This window comes from Hoplias malabaricus, chromosome 5 (assembly GCF_029633855.1).
Source record: "Hoplias malabaricus isolate fHopMal1 chromosome 5, fHopMal1.hap1, whole genome shotgun sequence".
NCBI classification, from domain to species: domain Eukaryota; kingdom Metazoa; phylum Chordata; class Actinopteri; order Characiformes; family Erythrinidae; genus Hoplias; species Hoplias malabaricus.
Window position 1 is genome coordinate 37977220 of NC_089804.1, and position 14041 is coordinate 37991260.

Genomic DNA, 14041 nt, shown 5'->3' on the forward strand with positions numbered 1-14041 from the left:
AGGGATAATAAGAGTAATTCTGCCTCATTTGCTTTATATATGTTTCACATGTGACTTATTAAAATTGACATTCAGATTCTTACTCATATTAACACTGTATTGTTGGGTTGATGTTATTAATCATGAGCAGCCACTGTGGGGCAGTGTATACATTCCTAAAATGTGATGAGATGACACATCAATAATACCTACTACTGTTGTCACCGAAATCTTACTGTAATCAATAATTGATTGTGGATATAACCCATATCACGTATCTTGACTTTTATCGTTCAGTTCTAGTTTTTATCTCACTGCGGCCAACGTGGAAACGAGTCACTGAATAATGAATAGAGCTCCAAGGTCTTTAATAGACACACAACTTGATAATCTCTGTTAATTGAACTCAGTGCCTGATTAAAACAAGCCTGAAGCCTTAGCAGACAGGTTACTTTTAATCTAATGTAAGTGAAGAACGTTATCTGCAACATCTTTTTGTGTTGGAGCTCAAACTGTGGTGGAGTAAGGCGATATAACTGGGTTAACATAATGAGCTTTATCAAAGCTCTTCAGCCACAGGCCTGGCCAGAGTTGGGTAAAGCACTACAAAAGCATGAATAATTGATGTGAATTGAAAAAAAAAGAAAAAAAAAGAAAAAGAAAAGACGAGGCACAAAACATTTCGGCCTATTTCTTTTCATCCTCTGAAATATTAATGCTGCTGAGGTCCCATTGTAAGGGTTTTGCATGAGGCTTGGATTCTGGATCATGTTTAGGCTTTCGGACTGATCTGGGCTCAGCCTGTGATGCCTATAGAGTGAGATAAAAACAAACCTAATCTCTCTGCTTACCATGGGCAATTTTTTCAATGCATTTCCCTATACAGCCATATTTAATATTTCGATTCTTGCCGGAGACATGTGTATAACAGAGTAAGGGCTGTAGCAACTGTATAACTCATAAATCAGTCACTGGACTATCACCCCTCGTTGCTCACTGTGCACTTTTTACAAACAAACTTTTAAACAAGATTCATTATTAGCCAGATCATTAATTAGTCATCATCCAGTCAATAAGGTGTGTTTCTGATTACTTGTCTTTATTCTAAAGGTAGTGAAATAAAAGAGGGCTTAGATTAAGATATGTGAACAAACGTGGAGGGAATGGTCTTCAGCAAATAGACACTGAAAACCAGAGAGATGAAGAGAGAGAATAGAGAAGCTGAGAAAGAAGGAACTGGGCTGCTCCAGTTGCTAAAGTCCCTGGGGCTTCTCCTGACCCAATAATGAGATTGATAAAGTAACAGAAAGATGGAAACAAGAAAAGAGATGTTCAACGTCTCCTTGTTTTACCCAAAAGATAAACATAGAAATGTCGGACCACCAGTGGTAAGTGAGTCGCATGCAATTCAATTCATGAAGCTTCGTAATTGCACTGTACAAATAATTAGAGCAGGAGGTCGAAGAGGGGCTGCTGAGACCAGTGTCAACATAAAAAAATTATATAATGCAGAGAGGGCTCTAAAAATAGCAAATGTCATCGAAAAATCCAATTCCTGTCTTTTTCTGGAGAGTGTGCAAAATTGACACTAAGTGTGATCTAAGAGAATAAGGTTTCTTTTAACCTTATGATTTAAAGCCCTTTAATGTTATACCTCAGGAAATACAGGATAAAATGTAATCTAATATTCCATATTAAACTCATCAATATATAATTTGCAAGGCCTTTTATAATTTGCAATTCAGAGTTTCAGAAGAGGAAACTTGTTTCTACTAAGCTGCATTGGCTCAATTATATTTATTTATTTACTTTTTTCTCCCTGTGTCTGCATGGGTTTTCTCCGGGTGACTGTCTGTGAGGAGTGTGGTGTGTTCTCCCTGTGTCTGTGTGAGTTTCCTCCGGGTGATTGTCTGTGAGGAGTTGGTGTGTTCTCCCTGTGTCTGCGTGGGTTTCCTCCGGGGGCTCCGGTTTCCTCCCACAGTCCAAAAACACACGTGGGTCGGTGGATTGGCAACTCAAATGTGTCCGTAGGTGTAAGTGTGTGAGTGAATGTGTGTTGCCCTGTGAAGGACTGGTGCCCCCTCCAGGTTGTGTTCCTGCCTTGCGCCCAATGATTCCAGGTCGGCTCTGGACCCACTGCGACCCTGAAATGGATAAGCGCTTACAGATAATGGATGGATGGATGTTTGCATTAGAAAATTATTTGGTCTTGAGTAAGTCTGTCCTTTTTTATTATTTTGTACTGATTTACATTAACCTTCAGCCATTTCAGCCAGCGCTAGTCAAGCACTAAAATGTCATTTTAAATCATGAACATTTCTGCCAAATACACACAACATTTAAGACATTTGCAGAGAGTTATCAGTTGCACACTGATTCTATCTTCTGGTGGCATTGTTAACAAATAAATATCAAAGGAAAAATAGGGCGCTAGTTAGCATGAACTTAAATGACCTCTGTTTATCAGCACTGCTCACTACACACAAGCTAACTTTGTACCTACCTCAGCTTAAGATAACAACACTTAAAATGATAAAAGGTTTCTGTAGTTCTCTTCAGAGTCCTCTAGTTCTGCACACTTTTTTTTCTTTTTTTTTATCAAACCTTACCTTAGCCATATAGGAAAATTGCTCTTGAGTATTTTTAGCTTTTTTCTGTAGCTTAATGTTCAACTATTGCTCCATGAACATATCTGGTTCAGTTCTACATTAAACTCCTAAGTGGAAACCAGAGTGTCCAGATGGAAGGAAAAATGAAAGAGGAGAGTGTTTGAAAATGGATCAATATTTTTTGTGTTGTAGACTTTGTAAACAGCATTTGATGAACTGCCTTAAAATGTGAGTTTTATTGTCCTGGCTGCATTTAGCTACATGTGTATGAAGTGTCTTTAATGAACTAACTACTCGAGCATTAAGGTGGTTGAACTAGTTACTCAATGTTGTGATGGCCTTGAAAGATGCTACTGTAGCTATATTGTGAATGTGAAACCGTTATTTATGCCCTCAAAAAGTAGAAAGGAAGCAAGAAAACAGACCATTTATGGGCTTGGTTCTGTAGCGGGTTCCAGGGGTACCACAGGCCAGCTGACACCCTTCACTTATTATATATGTTTTTTTTTTGTTTTGTTTTTCCCACTGTGAAGCTGCTTGTGTTTGGTGAATTTTGTGAACTGTATTTTTCTGGTTGGGTGGCATGGTGGCGCAACACAGCTCCTAGGACCTGGAAGTTGTAGGTCTGAGACCTGCTCTAGGTGACTGTCTGTGAGGAGTTCTCCTTGTGGGGTGTGTTCTCCCCGTGTGGTTTGCGTGGGTTTCCTCTGGGTGCTCTGGACTCCTCCCATGATCCAAAAAACACGTTTGTACATGGATTGGTGACCCAAAAATGTCCATAGGTGTAAGTGTGTGAGAGTGTTTGTCGCCTTGTGAAGGACTGGTGCCCCCTCCATGGTGTGCTCCCACTTTGTGCCCTGTGATTCGGGGGAGGTGGTTACAGACAGTGGGTGAATGGATGATTTTTTTCTGGTTGTCATAGTTATTTATATATGCATTGTGCCATAGTTAAAGTTACACTTGCATGTGTTGGTAACATGCAATTTCACAGTTAGATATAATGATAAATATAAAGCATGATCATTATCTATCCTGTATCAATTGGCCACTTGGGGTGGTATGGTGGCGTAGCATGTAGTGTTGCAGTCACACCGCTCCAGGGACTTGGAGGTTGTAGGTGGTGTATTCTCCCTGTGTCCATGTGGGTTTCCTCCAGGTGCTCCGGTGTCCTCCCATGGTCCAAAAACACATGTTGGTAGGTGGATTGGCGACTCAAAAGTGTCCATGTGAAGTGACCTCCAGGGTGTAGTCCCACCTTGCGCCTTATGATTATGATACGGTGGGTAGGCTCTGGACCCACCGTAACCCTGAACTGATTAAGCGCTTACCGATAATGAATGAATGAATTGGCCACTTGTTAACAATATTTTAAGAAAAAAAAAAAAAGCTAGGGCATAAAGAACTTCTTATTACAAGTTGAGAGATGGTCACGCTTTCGCTTCAGATGGCTTTGTTTAAAAAGATAATGTGCATAACTCCAAGACCACAAAGCCTCAGACTGAAAAGGAACCAGGTAGTGTGTGCTTTAGGTATGAGAAGAGGCAGAGGTTACTTTTAATCAGTCATCAGAACTCTGAAAATTAATTAAGCAGCTTCCCATCACAGAGGTCCTTGGCTGTGATAAAGGAGGCAGTCATAACGTTTAAACAGTTCTGTGCTGAAGTCAGAATCTACTCATCCATGTTAAAATCTCTAGTCAAAATTCCCTTTGAGAAAATTCATTTTTCAATTCATTTTTAAGAAACAAATACTGTAGCCCTGACACTAAATACAGTATCAGCCATATGTCCATTTTTTACCTTTACCTCAGCTTCCAGTTCTTTGCTTTCAGTTCAGTCTTAGATGTTGGTTGCACTTCCTTCTTCTTGCAATCCAACTTATTCCAAACACATACAGTTATAATAAGGCCTGGTCTAGTCTATCTTGAGAAAACCATCAGCTTCTTTGTTTCATTAGTAAATTTTCTTTTTTTTTCTTTGAGACCCATAGTGATGAGTTTTCTCCTCGTAGATGAAACATCTAAAGAATTAGAGTTGATTTTCTGATGTCCCTCAAAGATGAAAGCTTGATCTACAATATTGTTGTTCTCTGCTGGGAACAGTTTTGGTTATCTACCACGTTTTGCAGTTTCTAGAAAGCCTATTTACCCTTTGACCTCTAGTACTGGAAATGTCCTCCACGAAATTCTAACAGATTTCTCGGTGTGACTGTTATCAGCTCTTACAGTAAGATATATTAGTTCCTTGTGCCTTCCCTCAGTTCCTTGGTTTTACAAGTAAACTGCAGAAGCATGGCTGAAAAACAGGTTGCTATCTTCCTACAGCACTTTTCTGGCTTCCTCGGCTGTGAGGGCAGGATTCCAGACTGTTATCTCTCTACCCATGAAGTCATTGCCATTATCTTGGCTAAGGCTTGGCACAGATGTTGTACAACTACTTTTTTTCCTTTATGTTGCAAACAATACCACTGCTATCTTTCTGGGGGCTATTTTGAAACCCATTAAAGACGTTCTATTTCCATTACACAAACACACTACTTTATTATTAGCCTTAATCTGAGCTAGTTTCCAATCTAACAAGTGAATGACTGTGAGATTGGCAGATTTGACTAATATGTAACTAAACTGATCATATGGTAGTGGAGGGGAAGGCACAGATTCACGAGGCAAAATGTAACAAAGACATATTATGTATTTAAAATATTTAAGTTAATGCTTCTGAAGTCCATCTCATATTATCTTTTCATAGCAGTGTGAGGCTAATTTTCCACAACTATTTTTCGATTAACAATGGTACAATTCACAGAATTAACAAATAATTTTGGTTGCCTTTTATTAATAATAACAAGTTTTAAGACTTTTAAAAAGAAGGAATATAAATTATATACTGGCAAACAGTCAATTTTACAGTGTGAATACTGTAAAAAAAAAACATTTCAATAACTGTCAATTTGATTAACTTCCTAAAAAGAAGAGAGAGTTTGAGAGTGAGACAGAGAGAAGGCGGAGTGAAAGTGAGGGGGAGAGAGAGAGAGAGAAAGAGAGTAATTGATGAAAAGCTTAAAGGCCTTTTTTTCCCCTCCTTTTTTGGGCGTTGTTTGTTTTTCCACCCTGACGGGTTCCTGTCGTTTAGCCGTGGCACCAGTGCAGCCAGCGTGGGCACGCTGAGGAAAACTGCTGTCTGCCCAGCCCCTTTCCACACAAACACACACACGCCACTAAAACCCTGTCTACATGTGAACACACACACCACACACACATACACACTCATTCCCCTACTACACTCATGATGAACTGATCACTGTGAAACATCATTGGTTAATGCAGAGCGCCCAGGCCGACCAAAACCAACAAAACTACTTCTACATCAGTGGAGCCAAGGAAATGTGTGTCTAAACACACACACACACACACACACACACACACACACACACACACACAATAAAAGAGTCAATAAAAGAACTTAAGTGGAAAAAAATAGTTAGAATTTTGCTTTCTTTTGTTTTGCATAGGGGCTACAAGATAATGATAATAAATCATCTCACACATGGCTGTGTTAAAAGAGCTACAGTGCAAGGTTTTCCATGGTTAGACCTGTTTTCTCTGTCTTTATTTTTTGTTTGTACAGTCTTTGGAAACTCCATTTTCTCCCTTATAAGGCTCTCTTCTCCCTTAATCATGTTGTTCATCTTTTATCTAATTTCTTGAGATAAAATGTGTATGAATCTGGCATGAATTTAATGGCTGTGACTGAAAATGTAATTATGGTTGGTCTATGACTGCACAGTTCTGTATCTTTAAATAAATTAAAGATACAGTTCGTATTCATATATGATTTCTCAGAACACACTTCTCTTTGGCTGTGGAAAGGGATACGGGTCTTTTCGTTAACAAGTGGAAGAGGGGGTGAAAACTGTTAACTCAAGAGCAGACAGAAGGAAGGAAAGGAGGTAAGAATGAAAAAGAGAGAAGGCGAGATTGAGACAGGGTGATAAGAATGTGAAGCATAAGAGGAAGAGAAGGAAAGAGAGGAAGAAGAGACAGAAAAGGAGAAGAGGGGAACAATGAAGAAAGAAACAGTTCTAAAAAATGGAACAGAAGTGAAACAGCGAAAGTGGGTTAAAAGCACATGTACACACCCACTCACTCACAGATTATATGGGACTTTTAGAGTTTTACTATTTGATGGGAGCTGAAGTAAATTTGATGTTACACACTTCAAAACTGGTTGTCAGCAATAATCAATGGCAGGAAGCCAGGTTTAAAATGGGAACTGTGAAGTGCATGAGACTTTATATACCAGTGAATGGTCATCGCCGTGCGTGAGAGTACAAAGTGTGCATCACTGTGAGTAAGCATCATGTGACTTTAAACTATACCTGAGAGAGAGAGAGAGAGAGAGAGAGAGAGAGAGAGAGAGAGAGAGAGAGAGAGAGAGAGAGAGAAAGAGAGAAACTTGCTTTGACAGTGGCCTTGTGAGGTCAGAGCAAGGGGAGTTTCCCAATGCTCAAGTTTCAGTTTGGGATCTCCTGTGTGTGTGTGTGTGTGTGTGTGTGTGTCTGTGTGACAGCTAACTTACCTGATCTCAAGCAAATAGTAGAAGGTTTCTTTCTGAATCCCACAGGCCCTGCTCTAAGCACACACACACACACACACACACACAGTTGTTTCCTGTAAAATGATTGCAACTGGTTTGAGTTCCCTTTTTCACAGTTTCTCTACTCCAGCTGTGGCTGTTAACCTAATGATCAGTTCAGCATGTCCCTAAGCCTAAAACAGGGACATACAACTTTTAGTCTTCTGCAGAAATCACATTGATTAACTGTAAATAAATTGTGTGATTAAACATTAACAGGCCTATCACATATTATAAATCATAAAATCTTTAAAAAAATTACATGTGCATATATAAGCTGCATGTGTTTCATAATATAATAGATTAAGTCTAAAGAAATACGTGATTAAATATATATACTACAGATATATATTGTATTGTGTATAATATTCCATTTTCCATTCATTCGTGCCGATAGATGTGGGTGTGCTGAAGTGATCAAGAAAACAATTAAGCCCTCCTCCCTACTTTTCTCATTCCTCCCTCAGCCTACCTGAGTGTGCACGTCATCCGCTCCACAGACTGCAACGCTGAGTGTAAGCCACACACACACTTCCTTAAACACAGTGCTCTCCTCAACTCCCTCACACACAACCACAACAGAACAGAGCTGATCAGCGAGTCGACTCTAACCGGAGCTCTACAGAAGGTAGGATTAAATACATTCCTTCAGAAAATTGGCAGTTGGAGGAAGTTACTTGAATGTGTGTCTTTCTGTAAATAGTGACCCCTTACTCTTAATGAGTTCCTGGAACTGTCCGTTCCACCTTAAATGGTCCAGAAGTTCCAGTCTTATAGGTGTAAATGTGACCTAACTATTTTTACTTACTCTTCATTCTGAATGGATCTGCTGCACCATTTAAGGTGGAGCCGAAAATTCGAGCAAGTAGAAGCCAGCTCCAGCTTCATGTAGTGTTTATATAGACAGGCTACTTCATGTACAGTGAGGGGTAGTTTTAGTAGCTGCTTACATGGGCAGTTGCAGCGGTTTGTAAGTGCCCGAAGCCGCTTTGTTGTGTCTCCAGTGCTTGGTAGTGATGACGACTCTCCTGGCTCTTGGGTAGTTTCGTGAAAGAAAGTAGCAGCAACACGAAAAAATAAAAGATTTGGACAGGAAGTGGCAGTGGTGTTAATTCATGTTCGTGTTTATGTTGTAAAGCTGAAAGGTCGAGGATGTCGAGGAGACGTGAGAACGAAAACAGTCATTGTACGCTGGAGTCGTGTAGGAGGGAACTTTCTTAACTTCTCTTCTCGGTTGTCTCGACGTTATGTAAGCAGGCAGACCTCATGGGACCGTCCACTGTGGTCGATAATTTGAGTCTGTGTCCTAAAAGGGCATTTCTACCATAATTTCCTCTGTTTTTGTCGGTTGTATAGTTTCTTTTCACACAGGAGCACTCTCCAGGACGGTACAGTGTAAGCGAGGGTGGCTAGCCGCCTATCATCAGATGTCAACAAAGCAGCCAAACTAGGTTCATTTGTTGATGCTATTATCGTTGACGAAACGTTTCTGGAAATGACTTTAAAAGGAATTCCACCGTTTATTTTTAGTAATATTCAGTTAATTATAATGCAGGCAAATTCATTTGAAGTCCTGGTGTGAAAGTTTTTTTTATTCCAATACTAAATCTGATATATGTTTTAAAAGTAAAGTTTTGAGTATATATGGTCAGTAATTGAAGAAAAAACAACAGTGTTAAATGATAAATAGTGTCATAGTAGTTTATTTTTTCTGTATGCCCTGCATGTGCCTCTGAGCCATGGAAGTAATAAAAATAGGCATTCAGGCAAAGACCATGTCTCAAAGCTATCATAAAAATGTCTCAGGCATTGGGCAGTGTGTTTGCAAACGTTTTACAATGTGTAATAGCTTTGTGTGAGGGAGGATTTAGAGGCATTAAACTCCATAGATGTCTGGTTCCTACCACCTCCACTGAGCAATTTTGACTCATGAAGTGTCTCTAGAGTCGCACATTACTTTTCAAACCACAACAAATTACTTGTTTTCCTTTCTAACATTGGAACAAATGTTGAACTCCCAGTGAAAACATATAAAAAACATATCCATTTCCCAGATAATGATTAACCCTCTAATATCTGTATATGATGTTTAACTTTCTTTTGCTTTGAGAAAAAAAAGATTCAAGACTTTCCCATTAGAATAAATTGAATTTTTTTTAATTATTCATTTTGCTTCATATTTAAATTTAGCCTAATAGCTAGCTCGTTTAGAACAAAACAATATAATCCAGATCTAATTTTGTGTAAAAGTAAGTAGATCAAATGTGATAAAGTAGAACATGTTTTTCAGTACATAAATGTACAAATTTCTAGACCAATCCGAACAAGTTATGCATCCGTCCTCTTAGTTGCTGAGCATGACTGGGTTAATCCTAAACCAGAGAAGGAATTTTTTGTGGCATTACAATTAATTCCAAGCTCAGGCTTCATCACAGTAACAAATAACTCTATACCAAATGGACCAAATATTTTCCAAAGGGCCATAACCAGAATTGTTTTCATTGTAAAATGTTACACGATTGTGTTTTTTGGAGAAGCAGAATCTTAATTCAGATCAAAGACTTTACCACAAATGCTTGGTTTGTTCAGGACTTAGTTCTGCACAACCACTGAAGTTCACCAAGAAGGTGACATACCATTGTTCCTTCAAAGAAGTTGAAATATTACTTCAGAGCTCTTGTGCAGCCATGATGCTGGTGTATTTACTGAAATGATTAAGCAGTCTGTTTGTTTTATCCATTCATCTGTTTCTCTCTCTCTCTCTCTCTCTCTCTCTCTACACCTGTAGTATGCACTGATGTACAGTACTCTTACTTGTGACACATTAAGGGTTGTACCGAGAGCATTAATAACACCTGTAAGCTGTAGTTTTCACCCTCACTGCAATCTGTTGCATATTTCTGGTGTTAAGAGGCTGATGGACCAGTCCTGCACATTTTTCCATTGTCTGTCAGTGGTGAGTTAATATGGTACATTTAATGAAATAAAGCAGTCACATTTTCTTTAAAGAACTGCTCCAGATGCCTTGTTGTCTCTGCCTTGCAACGTTTTGTTACTGACCACAGAACTTCTGCTATGACATGTACAAAACACCCACATCCCACATACACACACACACACACGAACACAGGCACATCGTCTCTTCTTTTGTCATTTGCACACAATTTCACCCACACTTGTTTTGCCACAGAACACACACTTGAAACTACTCTGTTCTAATCTGCAGTGCATCTCCTCCTCACTTTCAATACTTTTACATTCAGTGATCATTTTCGTACGTATGCTTTATGTTGAACTGAAATGTACTAATACTATAAGGGACTGCGTCCCAATGTTGATACCAATGTTTGATAATTTTATATCTAACACTCCCATTTAAGAAAAATATAGGGATCGTATTGACATGGATAGCGTTATGGAGAAACCGCATTTACTGGAAACATTGGTCAAAATGAAAATAATAGGTTGCTTTGATGTTTTGGAAGCCAATAAACTGTCAGACTCTAATTGTGCACCTGATATGTTTTTATTTATTTATTTATTTTTTTAAACGTATATATTGGATTAGATTTTATATTTACACAATGGACTGTATTACACACACACACACAAACACTGTAATGCACTTTATATTTTACACATAGGGTGTTGTATATAAAACAAAAATGACTGACAGGTGATTCTTCACTGTTGAATGGTGGTGGAGATAAACATTCTTCATCGACAGCGTGCCTGAGTTTTGAATAATTCATGATGACAGTGGTGAAGAGAGCAGCTTCACACCTGCTGTCATCTAGCCTGTGTTAACCCCCCCTCTCTCTCCTCCCTCTCTCACACACATACACACAAAAGCAGTTTCTCACCAACACCACACTGATGGAAACATTTAACATTAGTCATGATTTTCTGGCCTGTCACTGAATGTCTGTTCCAAAGACACTCTTGTTTACTTAGTCCTCGCACACACTGGAGAAACACAAGTTTATCAGCCATGTTTGTTTAGACACACATACCCGCATCTGCACACAAAGAGTCTACTAAAACTCACCTTTATTCGCAGCACAGTGACGTATTCACCCATGTCTTCTTGTCACTTTGCCTTTCGAGAAGCCCAGGTTTGACACTAGCATTTGTTCATTCATTTCCGTTGTCATTGCTGCATGAATGCAGTACTGTGCAGAAATCAATGGCCACCTTCAACGTAGTTAACTTTCAGTCAAAACAGCTTTTTGCTATAAGACGTGTTGTTTAGTGTAAGAAGAAAGGAAAAGGTAAAGTCAGGGCTCTCCCCAGTTGCGGTGAACTTTCTTCTTCTTCTTCTCTATCCATTTCCTTTGACACCTTCTCAACAACCACACATTCTTTCAGATTGAGTTGGGTCCTCTCAGGGTAAAGATGGATGGAAACACCCATGAGAATTGTTGAAATTGGGCGCTGGGGGTTTTTTGTGTAGACGATAAAATTAACAAAATATTGGACTTGAGACCTTTAGTCTCATTCACGGCGAAGTGGGAAATTTTATTTCCTTACACGCCCTTTCAATGTTTATCATCATTTGAGATTTTCCTGTGCCATTTAACATGCACTGTTATTACATAAACATACACACACAGTCACACACATGCTGAGCTTCTCTCTTTTGGTGGCGGACACACAGGAGGGGCTCTGTTAGCAGTGTTCAGCCTGTTGCACTTAATGAAGCCTTTGTGGAGTGTGAACAAGGCAGAAATGGACACCAGTCTAATGCACCGAGAGACAGGAGCACAAGCAGTTTCACCTTTAGGGAGCCTTGCCAACACACACACACACACACACACACACACACACAGTTTTGAGTTACTTTTAATGCTATACTTTACATACTCTCAGCACAGCTATACACTTCTCTCAGTCTCCAGTGCCAACAAATGGAATTTTTGTGCATTGTTCTCAACCCAATCCCTGTTTAAAACGTCAGTAACATGATGTCTATTACCGCGGACAGGATTTCAACACGTTTCTCTGCGTTTAGGGCAGAGCACATTTACTCTGTGGTAAGATTTGAACGACTTCAGACAGATAGATATTGAACTCTTGTTTAGATCCAACTCACATTTCAAGCCGATATTTGATGATGCATTTATTACTATATTTACATGTAGTACCTAATTGAAGCGGATTTATGCTGAGTACCTTGAATAAAAAAAATCATCATCACTGGGAATGCCACGCCACCAAATCCATCAAGTGTTGTGTGGGAAGAGCATGTCTATGAAGCCTTCCAATATTTTATCTTTGGGAGACAATCTGTGCTGCTGTTTTATGGTATAAATAACAGGCTGGACGCTACTGTTGTGTTTAAATCAGAATGACAGCTGTTTGTATTACTTTTATTGTCAGGGACGTGTGCTGAAATGCTTATCTGTTGAAATGTTTCCAGTAGTGGTTGGAGAAATGGTGGACTTCTTCTTTAAGAGACCTGTTCTCACTGCATTCTTGTCTCCAATACTGGATCTGAGAGAGTGGCTCAGCAGGTTTGACTGACTCTGATCCTGTGTTCTCTCTCTCTCTCTCTTTCTCAGTCTCTTTTTTTCACACACACACACATATGCGTGCACACACACACGTTCAAACTGACCCTAGGCTCTGGCGCACACAATGAAGCCTGTTTTACAGAGAAATTGGCTTTTCCACACTGACCTACAGCTGCCTTTCAGAAAGCGTGAGAGAGAGAGAGAAGCAGAGATAGAAAGAGGGAGATGGGCTCTTGTTTCTGAGCCTGAGGCAAGGAAGAGGGAGAAATCAATGGCTCTGAAATGACAGTCACATGGCACCTACCTCCCACTGACCTTGAAACTCCACCACATCTTTCTTACACCTTTTTTATTTTATTCACCCATTCTTGCTTAGGAAAGCATAAAATAGCTTTTAACTCTTGCAACGCCCATGTTCTTACTTAACCTTGTGAAACAGAAGTCTGAAGTAGAACCGGTCTTTGACTTGGCTGTTAACTCACCTTGCAGGTTTGTGTGTGTGTCTGTGTGTGTGTCTGTGTGTCTGTGTGTGTGTTAGAGAGAGAGCATGCTTAAGCTGTATAAGCAAAATTAGAAATATGTTTAGTGGTACTTAAACAAACCAGATCTGCTGAATTTGCTTGTATGCATTATTTTTTGTCAGGAAACGTTTCTAAAGTTAATCAGCTTTCCTGGAAAGGGAACACACCTCGACCAGCTAAACAAAGTGTTCTGAAGTTCAGCAGATGTTGACAAGGTGGATCAGGCGTGGCTGGTTAGGAGCTAATTGGATATGAAGTGGTTCAGGGACAGTAATACATGTATAGAACAGATGTTATAGTCTAGTCATAAATTAGGGGCTGCACTCGTTAGCTGTTGATATCATTACGTCACCAGTTATCGTGTGGTATACAGCAGTGCTCCGTAATGCTCTAGAATATACCTGTGATTCAGTAATTCCCACAGTGACAGGGACATAGGTGCCCAAGGATTAAAAAAAGCAACATGGATGAACGCTAGTCTGTCTGGTCCGATTTCACACAAGAGCAACTCTAGCCCAAATATGTTAAAGGCTAAGCACCACTTAATGGACCTCCATGAATATTTCACATTATTTTAGTTACTGACATATATAAGTATGAATTAAAATGAAAATAGCGGCTTAATTTGCTTTAAAACTGACAATTTTATTAAATTGACGGAAAAATCCGAGCTCACTACGGAAATTCTTGAACGCGACCGTGACGTCACTGGTGGACAACAGCTGAACAACGCCGCGGTAAAACCCCGTTATGACTGACTGTTATGACAGTATCTAGCTAGCTAA

At 39.5% G+C, this 14041-nt stretch overlaps 1 protein-coding gene across 2 annotated transcripts in view; it reads left to right on the plus strand.

Moving 5' to 3' along the window:
- Window positions 1-7700: 7700 nt before the first annotated feature.
- The window catches only part of prkcdb (protein kinase C, delta b), a 30161-nt gene continuing 23820 nt past the window's right edge, over window positions 7701-14041 (plus strand). For both annotated transcript variants that reach the window (XM_066670683.1, XM_066670684.1), the window contains exon 1: window positions 7701-7850. The gene's annotated coding sequence lies outside the window, so the exon portion shown is untranslated. The remainder of the gene's footprint in view (window positions 7851-14041) is intronic.